The sequence below is a fragment of the Peromyscus eremicus genome, chromosome 19 (assembly GCF_949786415.1).
Source record: "Peromyscus eremicus chromosome 19, PerEre_H2_v1, whole genome shotgun sequence".
Classification (NCBI taxonomy): domain Eukaryota; kingdom Metazoa; phylum Chordata; class Mammalia; order Rodentia; family Cricetidae; genus Peromyscus; species Peromyscus eremicus.
Genome location: NC_081435.1, coordinates 54,944,493 through 54,957,666, shown reverse-complemented (window position 1 = coordinate 54,957,666; position 13,174 = coordinate 54,944,493). Strand labels below are relative to the sequence as shown.

The window sequence follows — 13,174 nt, the reverse complement described above, 5'->3', positions numbered from 1 at the left end:
GTTTTGTAGGCCTTTAAGACTAGTTTGAGAGAGAAACCTGGGAGAGTTTGGAGCTGCAGCCTATCGAAGCTTCTAGAATGCAGAGATTGAGCTTAACAGGCATTCTGTTGAGAGCTTGGAAGACAGGAAAGCCAAGAGTGATGTAGACAGATGGACTGGTGAGATGTTCAGCAGATAAAGGCCACTGGGGCCGGGAGGGGGGTGGGGAGGGAGAACAGCTTGACCACACAGGCTTAGAGATCCAGACACAGCTGCCGGCAGGTAACACCTGGACCCAGGAAAAGCCATAAACTGACACTACTTAGGGAGGGCCAGCATCTAAGGGAAAGTACCTGACATTCCAAACATTCCCTATACCCCTAGACAAATGTTGGCCAATCAGGGTGCTGAACCCTGGAAATCCCCTCGCCCCAATCTCGGCTGTGATAGAAACCTCACCTTGCTTGGGCTCTGGGCTCTCTGCTCTCAGTTTTTAAAAATGAATTTTAGTTATTTCATGCCCCCTCACCCCTCTCTCACACCCCCTTCCTCCCCTGCTGGCCCACTTCTCCACAACTCCCTCCTACCTCCTTTTCCTCTTTCTGCATGTGGCCCACTGAGTTTAATTAGTCACGTGCCTGAGTGTGGGTGTGGGGGTTATTCAAGGGCGCAGGGGCAGCTCGTCTGTGACTTATACCACGGAGGAAAATGACACTCCTCTCCCTCAGCAAATGTTAATTGCCAGTAGTCTCAAGGGCTCCTCTCTCATCCACCGGGAAGTGTGAGCGGCCCAGACTTGTTGTGCAAATCATATTCAGAAACCACAGCTGCAGTCAGTTCCTGAGCACAAAGGCTGCAATATCAAACACACTTTTTTGTTATGCTCTTAGATTTTTTTTCCCCATCCCCTCTTCTGGGACTGTTCCCTGAGCCTTGGAGGCAGTGACACAGTTATTCCATTTGGGGCTGGACACTTATCCATCACTTACTCTCGACTCTTTGGCCAGCTTTAGATTTCTGCATTACCTACTGCCTGAAGAAGTCAAAACCTTCTCTGATGGAGACTGGGCACAACACTAGCCTAAGAAGGCAAACCTGAGCCGGTGGGATAGTTTGAGGTAGGGTCTCACTGGCGTGTATCTTGACAGGTAAGCTAAGCTGGCTGGCCAGCAAGCCTTAGGGACTGACCCTTCTACCTCTCTCTGTGCCCAGCTCTGGGTTTACAAGTGTGTGTGTGCCACAATGTTGAGCTTTTTGATGTGGGTTGAGGGGTTTAAATTCAGGTTCTTATGCTTGGAAATCAAACGCTGTGGTACCAACTGAGCCAACTCCCCTGTTGAAAATATTGGCTACTCTACAAAATGTATAGTGTGTGTGTGTGTGTGTGTGTGTGTGTGTGTGTGTGTGTGTTGCAGGGGATGAGACCTGAGGTCTGGAACATTCTAGGTTAATAATGCTCTACCATTGAGTGTAGCATGAATCTTACAAAGCTCTTATTAATAAAAACAAACCTGGAGCCAGGTATTGGGGTGAATACTGAAAGATCAGAGAAACAGAGCAAGCCACATCCAACTTCATCTTGCCAATTTCTCAGCTGATCTTGTTTCCTCAGACTGGAAGCCTCTGAGTCCTCATCTGAATGGATCTCAGCTGAACCGCTGCTAAAAGCCTCAAAGCTTAAAAGGACTCTAGTTCCTGGTCCTCATGCCTTATATACCTTTCTGCTTCCTGCCATCACTTCCTGGGATTAAAGGCATGTGTCACCATGCCTGGCTGTTTCATTGTGGCTTTGAACTCACAGAGATCCAGACCGATCTCTGCCTCCGGAATGCTAGGATTAAAGGCATGTCTACCACTGTCTAAACCTATGTTTAATATAGTGGCTGTTCTGTTCTCTGACCCCCAGATAAGTTTATTAGGGTGCACAACATATTGGGGGGACACAATATCACCACATTTCCCCTTTTTTTGTCTAAAATTAAAAAAACTTATAACTAATATAAGAAAAACTATATCCAACAAGGATATACAACACATACAGTCAAGAGTTACATTAACGATGTCTAGTCCATTAACAATCGAGCTGTTCTCTCAACCCCTGGGAACCATTTAAACTACTCTACCTTTGCACAGTTTGGTAGACTTAAAACTTTTTAAAATTATTTTTACAGGGGCACCCAGGCTGGCCTTGAGTTTACTATGTAGCTGAGGATGGCCTGGGATTTCTGACCCTCCTGCCTCCATCTTCTGGGATTACAGAAGTGTTGGGTTGTAGACTTCTAGCAAACACAACTGGCTTTATGTGCCACTGGGGGTTGAACCAAGGGTGGATGCTGGACAAGTACTCTACCAAGACAGCTAGCTGAAGCATGGAGATAATTCTCTTTAAAATTCCTGTACATTTTATTTACTTGTCTAATCTGTTTCTTTACATTTATATATGCTGGTAGAAAGCATATTTTTGTAGATGCTGGCAGTATTTTAAGAATTGACTATTACCATTATTATTATTTACAGCTATGTATTTACTTGAGTAATGGTTCTAAACCTTTCTGTGACCTTTTAATACAGTTCCTCATGTAGTGGTGATCCTTCAACCATAAAATTAATTTTGGTGCTACTTCATAAGTGTAATTTTGCTACTGCTATGAATTGTAATGTAAATATTTGTGTTTTCCAATGGTTTTAGGCCACCCTTGTGAAAGGATCATTCGACTCCTCCCAGAGGGGTCACAACCACTGACTAGAGTCAACTGTTCCTACATGTGACTTTGGGGATTATACCTTCTCACCGTCATATGCTTTTTTTAAAATTAATTTTTAATTTTCATTATGTATATGGGTATCTTGCTTGCATGTATGTATATGGCCACAGAAGCCAGAAAAAGGCACTAAAGGCACTAGATCCCCTGGAACTGGAGTCCCAGCTGCTTTTGAGGGTCATGGGATTTGATCCTGGGTCATTTGCAAGAATAAGTGCTCTGAACCACTAAGCCACTTCTCCAGGCCCCTGTTAGCATTCTTTTTTTTTTTTTTTTTTTTTTTTTTGGTTTTTCGAGACAGGGTTTCTCTGTGTAGCTTTGCGCCTTTCCTGGAACTCACTTGGTAGTCCAGGCTGGCCTCGAACTCACAGAGATCCGCCTGGCTCTGCCTCCCGAGTGCTGGGATTAAAGGCGTGCGCCACCACCGCCCGGCCCCTGTTAGCATTCTTGAAGGTATAATATGAAGATTTTTGAAGGAAACTGGCCTAGACAAGCCATCTTTAACAGAGTATGCACTCTGTGTTTTAATGTTTGCAACTTTGAAAATAAATGTTACTTTATTACTTAAGGTTTCTTTTACAAAAGTATCATGACATAAAATTCCCTTTCAAGTTAAATGTATCATACCCTATGCTAGGTGGGCCTAGACTTTAGGTAAAAATGAAATATTTTGACAAATGTATTTCTTCTGCACACCTTTAATCCCAGCACTCAAGAGGCAGAGGCAGGCAGATCTCTGTGAGTTTGAGGCCAGCCTGGTCTACAGAGCTTGTTCCAGGACAGCCAAGGCTACATATACAAAGAAACCCTGCCTTGAAAAACAACAACAAGAAGAAGCATATTTTTTAGGTTATTAGAAACAAAACAGAACACCTTAAACATATGTGAAGGTAGAAATACAGCAAACTCTTGTACCCATCTTCCTTTGCTGCTTCAGCTCAGACTTACTGCGGTGGTTTGTGTTGGGATTCCGGCCACTCCTCCAGCTATATGTTGGACAGCACATGCGCAGTTCAGTAGCCAAGCAAGGGGTTTTATGTCCTGTGTAATCTGTGCACATGCGTGGTGCAGCTCCATAAATCCATATGCGCATGTGCAGGGGAATCCTTAAAAAGCTGGTCACAGACTCCTCCCCTCTCTTCTGCTCTCTCCTCCTCCCCCATCTCTCCCTCCTCCTCCCCTGTCTTTCCAACAGGCCTAGCCACGCTCTCTTCTGTCCCTCCTCTCTCCCTTCTAATAAAACTCTGCTCTGACCACGGGTTTGGTCCGGCCTCATGACTCAGAGTAAAAGCGCCGCGTTTAAAACCAACAGTTTGGGGGCTGGAGAGATGGCTCAGAGGTTAAAGCACTGACTGCTCTTCCAGAGGACCCGAGTTCAATTCCCAGCAACCACATGGTGGCTCACAACCATCTGTAATGAGATCTGGCACCTTGTTCTGTATACATAATAAATAAATAAATAAATAAATAAATAAATAAATAAATAAATAAATCTTTAAAAAATAAATAAAACCAACAGTTTGAATGAGAAATGTCCCCTCTAGGCCTCCGTTCCCAGTTGGCACACTGTTTAGGAAGTGAGGTCTTGCTGGAAGAAGTGGGTCACTAGGGGCGGGCTTGAGTGTATGTAGCCTCATTCTACTTCCTGCTCTCTCTCTGTCTCTTGCTTGTAGTTGAGGATAAGATCTCTCAGCTTCCTCCTCCTCCTTAGCCATTCCTGCCCACCGTATTGGACTCTCAGCCCCCTTGAATCATGACCAGAATAAACTTTTTCTTCCATAAGTTGCCTTGGTCCTGTTTTTGGTTTTTAATCACAGTAGCAGAAAGCCAACTAGCACAACTACCAATGCTATGACTTGAAACAATATAGCTTTTCTTTCTTTTTTTTCAGTGTGGGGCTCAACTGAACCCAGGGCCCTGCCCGTGGTCCTAAATACCCTACCCCAAATAATACAAATTAATCTTCTTACAGTCAGTTAAATACAGTTCTGTAGGTTAGGAGTCCAGTAAAAGTTTCACAGAACCAAAGCTGGTTGTGGGGCACATAGGGGATTCTGTGAGTCTCCATTTCCTTGTGTTTTCCAGCTTTGAGGGACATTGCCTGTGCTCTCCCAGGCCTGCAGCTTGTATTAGTTACTTTTCTGTTGCTGTGATAGAAGACTCTGACTAAAAGGAACTTAGGGGAGAATTTGGGGGGGGAAAGGAGGGGCTTATGGGTCCCACCCATCATGGTGGAGAAGGAACGGCAGCAGGGTCATGAGGCTGGCCGGGCAGTCAGGAAGCTGAGTGATCACATTTTATCAGCACACAGGAAACACAGAGAGAAAACAGGAAATGGGGAAGGCTATACAACCTCCTGTAGTAGAATATGATTTTAAGGTGTGTTACTATTGTTTATGTTGCATTTGTTTAACTCTGTGAAGCTGTGTGACTGTGCCTGTCTAAAACACCTGATGGTCTAATAAAGAGGTGAACAGCCAATAGCAAGGCAGGAGAAAGGATAGGCAGGGCTGGCAGGAAGGGAGACACACACACACACACACACACACACACACACACACACACACACACACATATATGGAGAAAACTGGGAGAAGGGGAGCTAGGAACAAGAGAGGAAGAAGGACTCCAGAGGCCAGACACCCAGCTACACAGTAAGCCACAGAGTAAGAATTAGATTTATGGAGAACAGGAAAAGCCCAGAGGCAAAATGTAGACGGGATAATTTGAGAAAAGTTGCCTAGAAACTAAGCCAAGCTAAGGCCAGGCATTCATACTTAAGAATAAGCCTCTGTGTGAGAATTTATTTGGGAACTGGGTGGTGGGCCCTCCAGAAAAGAGTAAAAAACAAACAAACACACCTCCAAACCCTTCCCCAGTGATCTACTTCCTCCATCAAAGCTCCACCTCCTAAGAGTTCCGTGACCTTCAGAAACGGCAGCACCAGCTAGGAACCGAGTATTCAATATGAGCCCACTGGGGCACATCTCATTCAAACCCTACGGTTCTTACCCTGCCCTAATCTTCACTGGCCAAGTTCCTACTTCACCCTAGACTTGCCTACATTTGATGACATGATGTAGGAAGACCTGAAGTCTCTCCTCTGGTGGTTGACAGAGACCAGTGGGGCCGGTTGCCAGAGTGACATCAGATCACCTCTGATGTTATCGTATTTCCATCGGTATGCTAAATGACATCCCCTCCAGTGTCATGAAGGTTGACAACTGTCATTACAGTGACTTGAGAAAACTACAGACGTGTGATGAGTCCCAGAAAAATATCTCAGCCCATCCTCAGAAAAGATAAGATATGGATGTTCCTTCCCACTGTTAGCCTGTCCCACCCCCGAGTTGGTCTTACTTTCCATTGTAACCTGCCCGTTTGTGGGGCTTAGGAAGTTGACTTTTCAGCCTGCTTCCCACTTCTGTTCTCCATAGACAGAAGTTTGGACATGGTGTGTGTGTGTGTGTGTGTGTCCCAGTCCGTCCCTTCTTACAGTTTTTTTTTTTTAATGATTTATTTATTTTATACGTGAGGGTGGAGGATCATCTGGAACTGGAGTTATAGACAGTTGTGAGCTGCCATGTGGGTGCTGGGAATTGATCCCCTGAGTCATCTCTCCAGCCCTTCTTACAGGTTTTAAAGGACAGAAGGAGATAGAAACATTTCCTATTTTGGTCTGCAGTTGCTAGTGGTAGGCAGTGAGTGGCGGTTGAAGAATGTCAGGTGACCGATAAAAATCTTTTGTGGTGGCCATTCCTGGAGGTCTGCAGGGTGGGGAAATCGATAATAGAGAAACAAGTTCCTTTACTTCAGAGAACCAAATTTCTTCAGTTGTCATTCTTTCATCAAATTGGAGGTGCTTTGCATGATGGCATGGTTATAGCTAACACAGACGACCCTGAATTCCTGATCCTCCTGCCGCCACCTCCCAAGTGCTGGGATTACAGGTGTGCACAGCCACACACAGCCCACTTTTCTTATTCTGTTGTGTGTGGTGCATGTAGATGAGTGTGCAGGTGCATGTGCATTCAGAAGCCAGAGCAAGACGTCCAGTGTCTTTATCACTCTCCTTGTTCTTTTGGGCAGTGTCTCTTCCTCAGGCAAGACCTTCTCATTTCAGCTTGCCAGAGAGCTGTTGTGATCTGCCTATCCTCGCCCCCAGTGCTGGGGTTACAAGTACCAACAGTCATGCCTGGCTTTTTCTGCCGTGCCGGGGATTTGAACTTACTTCATGCTTGCACGCAAGCACTGCTATCCACTGAGCATCTCCCTAGACCCTTTCCCTTATTCTTGGCCAAGAGTAGAGTGTCCTTTGCTGCTTAGTTGGGGCTGGGTCTTGTTACTGGTTCCATAATTCCAAGGAGAAAAAGGACCCAGTTTTAGACTGAAACTTAGCCACAGCTTTTTCTTCCATCTTCAGTGAATATGATCAGTTCAAACCTCCCTTCCCTCCTTCCACTGGTGATGTTGTAGCCCCGCCCTCTGCCCCCACCCCCACACACATAAGGCTGGAGATGGTTCTTGACTCATGATTAGCCCCAAAGGATGAGATTGTGTCCACTTGCTAATACAAAACGATTTCCACATCCCCTGGCCTTCATCTTGACCATCTTACTGGTCTCGGCCTTCATCTTGACCGTCTTTGCCATGAAGGGTAGCAAATCCATAGAATCTGGAATCCAGGCATCTTTTTGGGGTCTTGATTCTGCTAAACAATTCCATGCAGCCTTCTTGCTTCAGTGTGTCTACTTCTCCTAATTTTCTCCCCTAGAGACAAATTCCAAAATTTGCTGTGAAACCAATCCTCAGAAATCCTGTCATTTGCATGTTAAGTACTTTGATAGGGACCTTAGGTAAACATGAACAAAAGCGTATGACAGTGGTACACACCTGTGATTCTACTGTTCCTGAGGCTGAGGATTGTCAGTTCAAAGCTAGCCTGGAAAAAAGCAAGGCACTTTCTCAAAAACAAAAACAAAACAAAACCCATGATAAAAAAGCATTATCTAGCAAGATAATTAATAATTATTAATTAAATTTCTCCAATGTCATTTAACATCCAGCCTATATTTATATTTCCCAAAAAAAGAAAAAAAAAAAAAAAAGGTTGATTGGGGACCTGGGGATCGCTCTGTGGATAAAGGCACTTGTAGCCAAGTCTGATGCCCTAAGTTTGATCCCTGGTCACCACATGGTGGAAGAAGAGATCCACTGGTAAGGTGTCCTCTGATCCCTTTTGCACCAACGGTGAGCACTGGCGTGCCCAGGTGCACTGGGGTGGGGAAATAAATCTAATGAAGTTCTTTGTATCAAATCAAATCATCAAATTAAGGCCCACAAACTGCATTTTGCTAACTTGTATCTCAAGTCTCCTTTGACAGCGCTCCCTCTGACCCCCCCCCCCCCAGCTATTTAACATTTTTATTTAAATTAAGGAAAAACCTTTTTGAGACAGGGGTGCTATATGACTCAGGTTGGTGCTGGACCGGGGATCTCCTGCCTTAGCCTCCCTGAGAGCTGGGACTCAGAGTGTTCCACCAGGCCCAGGGCCACCACAGCTACTTTTGAGTAAAGATTGTTTATAGTCTTCCTGAGCTGGGCTTTCTGGCTCTGGCTGATGGCTTCCTGGTGTGTTATCTACCCAGCATGCTCTTTTGGCTCCGTTATTTCTTAAACTCTTTGTTGACTGATTTAGTCCCCCTACCCCACCCCCGACCTCCATGGCATTACATCAGTATGGAAATACCTTACTTTGGCGATGTTAAGAGTTGCTCATCTGGGCCCGGTGGGGGTGGTGCTCTTGGGAGGCAGAGCCAGGCAGATCTCTATGAGTTCGAGGCCAGCCTGCTCTACAGTGCAAGATGCAGGACAGACACCAAAACTACACGGAGAAACCCTGTCTCAAAAAAAAACCAAAAGAAAAAAAAGTTGCTCATCTGGGTAGAGTTGAAAAGACTATAGTCTTTTTTAGTAGATAGCGACCATTTAGTGCATGCGTAAGGCACCCCAGATGTTGTTTGTCACTGGTTTGTCACTCTGTGACTTATTCTACAAACCACACTCAGATTTGCAGAACTGGACCGGCATTCGCTGGCTGGAAGCCAGCACATAGTTTCACAAGCATAGGTTAAGTGTCCCTGGTGCTGTTATACAGGCTTATCCTAAGAATTTTTTAAAATAGTGGATGTGCGGGTACCCAAAGTTGAACAAGCTACTATTCTTGTCGCTGAAAAGAAATGGGATCCCACAACAAACCTTTGGCCGGCTAATATACACACGAGTATTTTACACTTGAATATTTTTCCAAAAGGCCCTTGCGGGGCTTGGGAGATGACAGAAGACACAATCGCTCCAGGCGGGCGGCCGGAAGGACCCTGGCGGCTTCCTGCGTTGATTCCCGAGACGGTGCCACCGACTGGGACTTTGACCGCAGGGCATAGGGTGGCGGGCTCCACCGCAGCCACTGTGCAGCGCGCAGGCCTCGAGGTCTCCGGGAGAGCGGCTCGGTCCCCAACGGGTCCATCCTCCATTCGTGCATCACCACCCACGGCTGGCGTCTTCTTCCTGCCGCCGCCCAGTGCAGCGACTTCCCGGAGGCGCCGCGATCCCCCGGCTGGAGGAAGGGCGCAGGCGGGCCCCGGAGGATGGCACCGGAGAGCTGAGGCCGCCACAGCTCCGCGTACGTTTCCATCTTTATCTCCCTCCGCTCTTCCGAGGCCTCCCGCAGCTGGCGTTCCACAATCTGGGCGCCGGCGTTGGAGGGCTCCGGGTTTCCAAGATGATTGACATCTGGACTCCACTGTCCAGCGCTGGGGCTGCAGCTCCAGCCGGGGTCCCCCAGGGCTGCGACCGAGGTCCCAGGGCGGGTCGTAGGATCCAGGGTCTTCCCTGTGGCTTTGCTTCCACGGCTTTGCGCCCTGCAGAACGTAGGGGTAAAGTAAGATGAAAGAGTGGGTCCTGCGGCCCCGCCACATTTATACTTCAAGGTCAACTGCCGTTTCTTATTAAATGTTTGGAACTTCATGGTCCTTGTACTACAGCAAGTAAAATCTGAAAACAAAACAAAACAAAACAAAACAAAAAAACAAACCAGCTTTCTGGAAACATTATTTAAACCCCGAGAGAGTTGTTGTCTTGTAGGGCTATCTCAGCTGCTCCTTAGATTGAAAAACAAAACAAAAATCATCATTTTAAAAGATCACTTAAGATGTAAATATTCACAAGTAGCGATTGATGAGACTGTGTTAATAATATAGTTAAGTTATAAGCAGGCAGGAGAGGTACATTTAAGTATTACTTTTCGTGCTGTTTTGGAGGAGGTTTTAAATATTTAATGATAGTTTTGAAATTAAGAATCAGTCAGGGAAGAAAAAATCTTTTGCTTTCAGTTGTAGATTGTGACAATCCGTGCGTGTTGGGTAGCATAGAACAATATCTCTATTTGTTTTATGTAAGCATTTTTATACCATAATTAAAAAAAACCCAAAAACAAAAACAAAAAAAACTTGCCGGGCGTTGGTGGTGCACACCTTTAATCCCAGCACTCGGGAGGCAGAGCCAGGTGAATATCTGTGAGTTTGAGGCCAGCCTGGTCTACAGAGCAAGATCCAGGACAGGCACCAAAGCTACACAGAGAAACCCTGTCTCGAAACAAACAAACAAACAAACAACAACAACAATAAAAAACTGTGTAGTGGGTGGTTTTTTTGTCAACCTGGCACAAACCTAGACATATTTGGGAGGAGGAAATCTCAAAGGAGGAATTGCCCCATCAGATTGGTCTGCAGGCAAGTTTGTGGGTTGTTTTCTTGGCTAATGATTGATGTGGGAGGGCCCAGCCCACTGAGGCACCCTTGAGCAGAAAGTGAACAAGCCAGGGTGAGAAAGTCAGCATTCTTCCATGGTCTCAGCTTCGGTCGCCTGGAGTTCTTGCCTTGTTTACAATAACCCGGGGAATGTAAACCAAATAAGCCTGTTCCTCCCGAAGTTGCTTATGGTTATGGTGTTTATATAGAAAGCAAACTAAGACAAGTTGATTGTGGTGTGGGGAATGGAAAGTATTCTCCACTGAGCCATATTCCTAGCCCTAGAAAAAAACAGGTCTTGGAATCCATAATGCCAGTCATTAATAAAAATATTTCAGCTTTCTTTTTATTTTCACAGTCAGGTAACTTGTTGATAGTTCACTAAATAAAATCTAGTTCAGCATCAAACCACATTTTCTGTTTTATTTCAGATGACTGTAGTCTGATTTTGGAATGCAGATGCCAACTTGGCGCCTTGGTACCCAACTCAGCCTAGGAGCAGCGTTCTATAGAAGGTGAGGGGACTTATTGGCTCTCTGGGCAAACAGGGCAAGTGGGGCTCTCGAAGAGCCTCTCTCTCTCTCTCTCCCTCCCTCCCTCGTGGTTTAAATCCAAATCCTCAGATCTTTTTAGTTAGCGTGATGACTTCCCACAGGCTTGGATCGCCTGAGTGGAGTAACCAAGAAGTTACTTCAGTTTTCTGCTTGTTTCTCTCTGAAAACTTCCCCCAAAGAGCCTCAAGGGAGGAATGCCATTACTCCCTCCTAAGGCTGAGTGAGCCTGGGTTTTCCTCTGCGGAGTTCCATATGGGATGGATGAAAAGTCCTTCTGTGTACCTACTTAACAACCTTTAAACCTTTTTGTCAAAGCCAAGCAGGAGTAACTTCTAACTCTCCACTTGTTGCTGTGATTATAGTTTTGTTTTTAAGTCCTTAGTATCAGCTAATTTTGCAAGAGAGGGAGGGAGGCTATATACTCTACACACACACATACAGACACACACACACACACACACACACACACACACACCCTGCACATCCTCTATGCTTAGGATTGAATCCCTGCTTGGCTTCACTATATAGTCTAGGCTGGCCTTGGAATAATCCTTCTGCCTCAGCCTCCACAGTGCTAGAATTACAGCGCCATGTCACCAGCCCTAGCTCCGCCCCCCCCACCCCCAAATGATCACATTTATTGGAGAGCTGATTGACATGGTACTGAGGTTTTTCTCTGGAGACTATGGAGCAGCACTAACATGCTTGCTTGCTCTCTTTCTCTCTGTCCGTCTTTCTTCCCTTGCTTCTAAGCCTCCTCTCATCGGATGGGTCTGCGGAGTCAGATGTTTTTGTTTTTTGTTTTTCCTCTGTTGAAAGAAGGTCGACATTTGAAGGCAGGGATAGGACTTTTCTCCTTTGCTGTGTTATGTGTTCCTCCACATTGATGGCTTCCATGTTAGTTCTTGGAGCAGAGGGGGGTGGGACCTGCTGAGTGGGCTCACAGGATTGGCTGAGCCGTGTCTGAGCCTTTGCCCTGATTTTGGTGCCGGGAAGCTAGAGGTCTGCATCTTTGTGCCTGACACCTGCCCTCCAGCGCTCCAGCCTTCTTTCTCCTTGCTTGGTCACACCCTTAGCTCCTGAGTCACAACTGCTCAAACAGGGTTCTCTGGTGAGAGGAAGTGTGTGTAGGAGAGCAGAGATCTAGTTACCATTCTGGAATTTCATCATCTTGGGAAACACAGGAAAGCTTTTGATGAGTGTCAGCCAGGTGAGACTCCACAGCAAGGCCACACAGGTGCTGTTACATCAGCATCCTTGGTCTTGAGTCTGAAACAGGCCAGAGGGATGTCCAGATGGAGACTGCTACTTTCTTTGTGTTGGCATCGACTCAGTACTGGCTTTACAGGGAGGAGGTGGGAGCAGGGTGGTTGCTCATCCTGTTGCCTAGGCCAGCCCTGACTTACGTTGTTAAAGTTCCTAGGGGGAAATAAAAGCCATCCCTACATTAAACATTCTATAAGTCTGATTAAAAATTGTGGAGAGTTGGAATATTGCAGACCTAGAGCCAAATTATCTTAGTCCCCTAAATAGACATTTACCTAACTCCATGTTTGACCTAATATCCTGGTGTCTTTTAGGTAGATCCCTTTGGAGTATATGGTGGTTTGAATGAGAATGTCCGGCCCCCACATTTGAATGCTTGGTCTCCGGTTAGTGGAACTGTTTGGGAAGGATCAGAGATGATGGCCTTGTTAGAGTAGATGTGGCCTTATTGGAGGAGGTGAGTCACAGGGGTTAGGATTTGAGGTTTCGAAAGCCCAGACCAGGTCCAGTCTCTGTCTGCTATCTGCTGACCAGGATGTAAAACTCTCAGCTACTGCTCCAGCACCATGCCTGTCTATTTCCTCCATGATGATCATGGATTAATCCTCTAAAACTATAAGCAAGTCTCCAATTAAATGCTTTCTTTTTCTTTTACAAGAGTAGCCTTGGTCATGGAGTCTCTTCACATCAATAGAACAGTAACTAAGACAGAGTGTAAGAACAGACAACCTGGTTTCCGCTAACCCCAAATCTGAGAATGTCATCAGATAACATCTGCACCTGATGTTGCAGCTGGGGTTTCCTG

At 45.9% G+C, this 13,174-nt stretch overlaps 1 protein-coding gene across 5 annotated transcripts in view; it reads left to right on the top strand.

The window, feature by feature from the left end:
• Positions 1-45: 45 nt before the first annotated feature.
• Mppe1 (metallophosphoesterase 1) overlaps positions 46-13,174 on the top strand; it is a 32,436-nt gene continuing 19,307 nt past the window's right edge. For 2 of the 5 annotated variants that reach the window (XM_059246247.1, XM_059246243.1), the window contains exons 1-3: positions 159-261; positions 987-1,127; positions 10,981-11,064. The gene's annotated coding sequence lies outside the window, so the exon portion shown is untranslated. Of the gene's footprint in view, positions 262-986; positions 1,128-9,124; positions 9,424-10,980; positions 11,065-13,174 lie in introns of those variants that run through there. The other 3 variants (XM_059246244.1, XM_059246245.1, XM_059246246.1) reach the window with 3 other exon arrangements.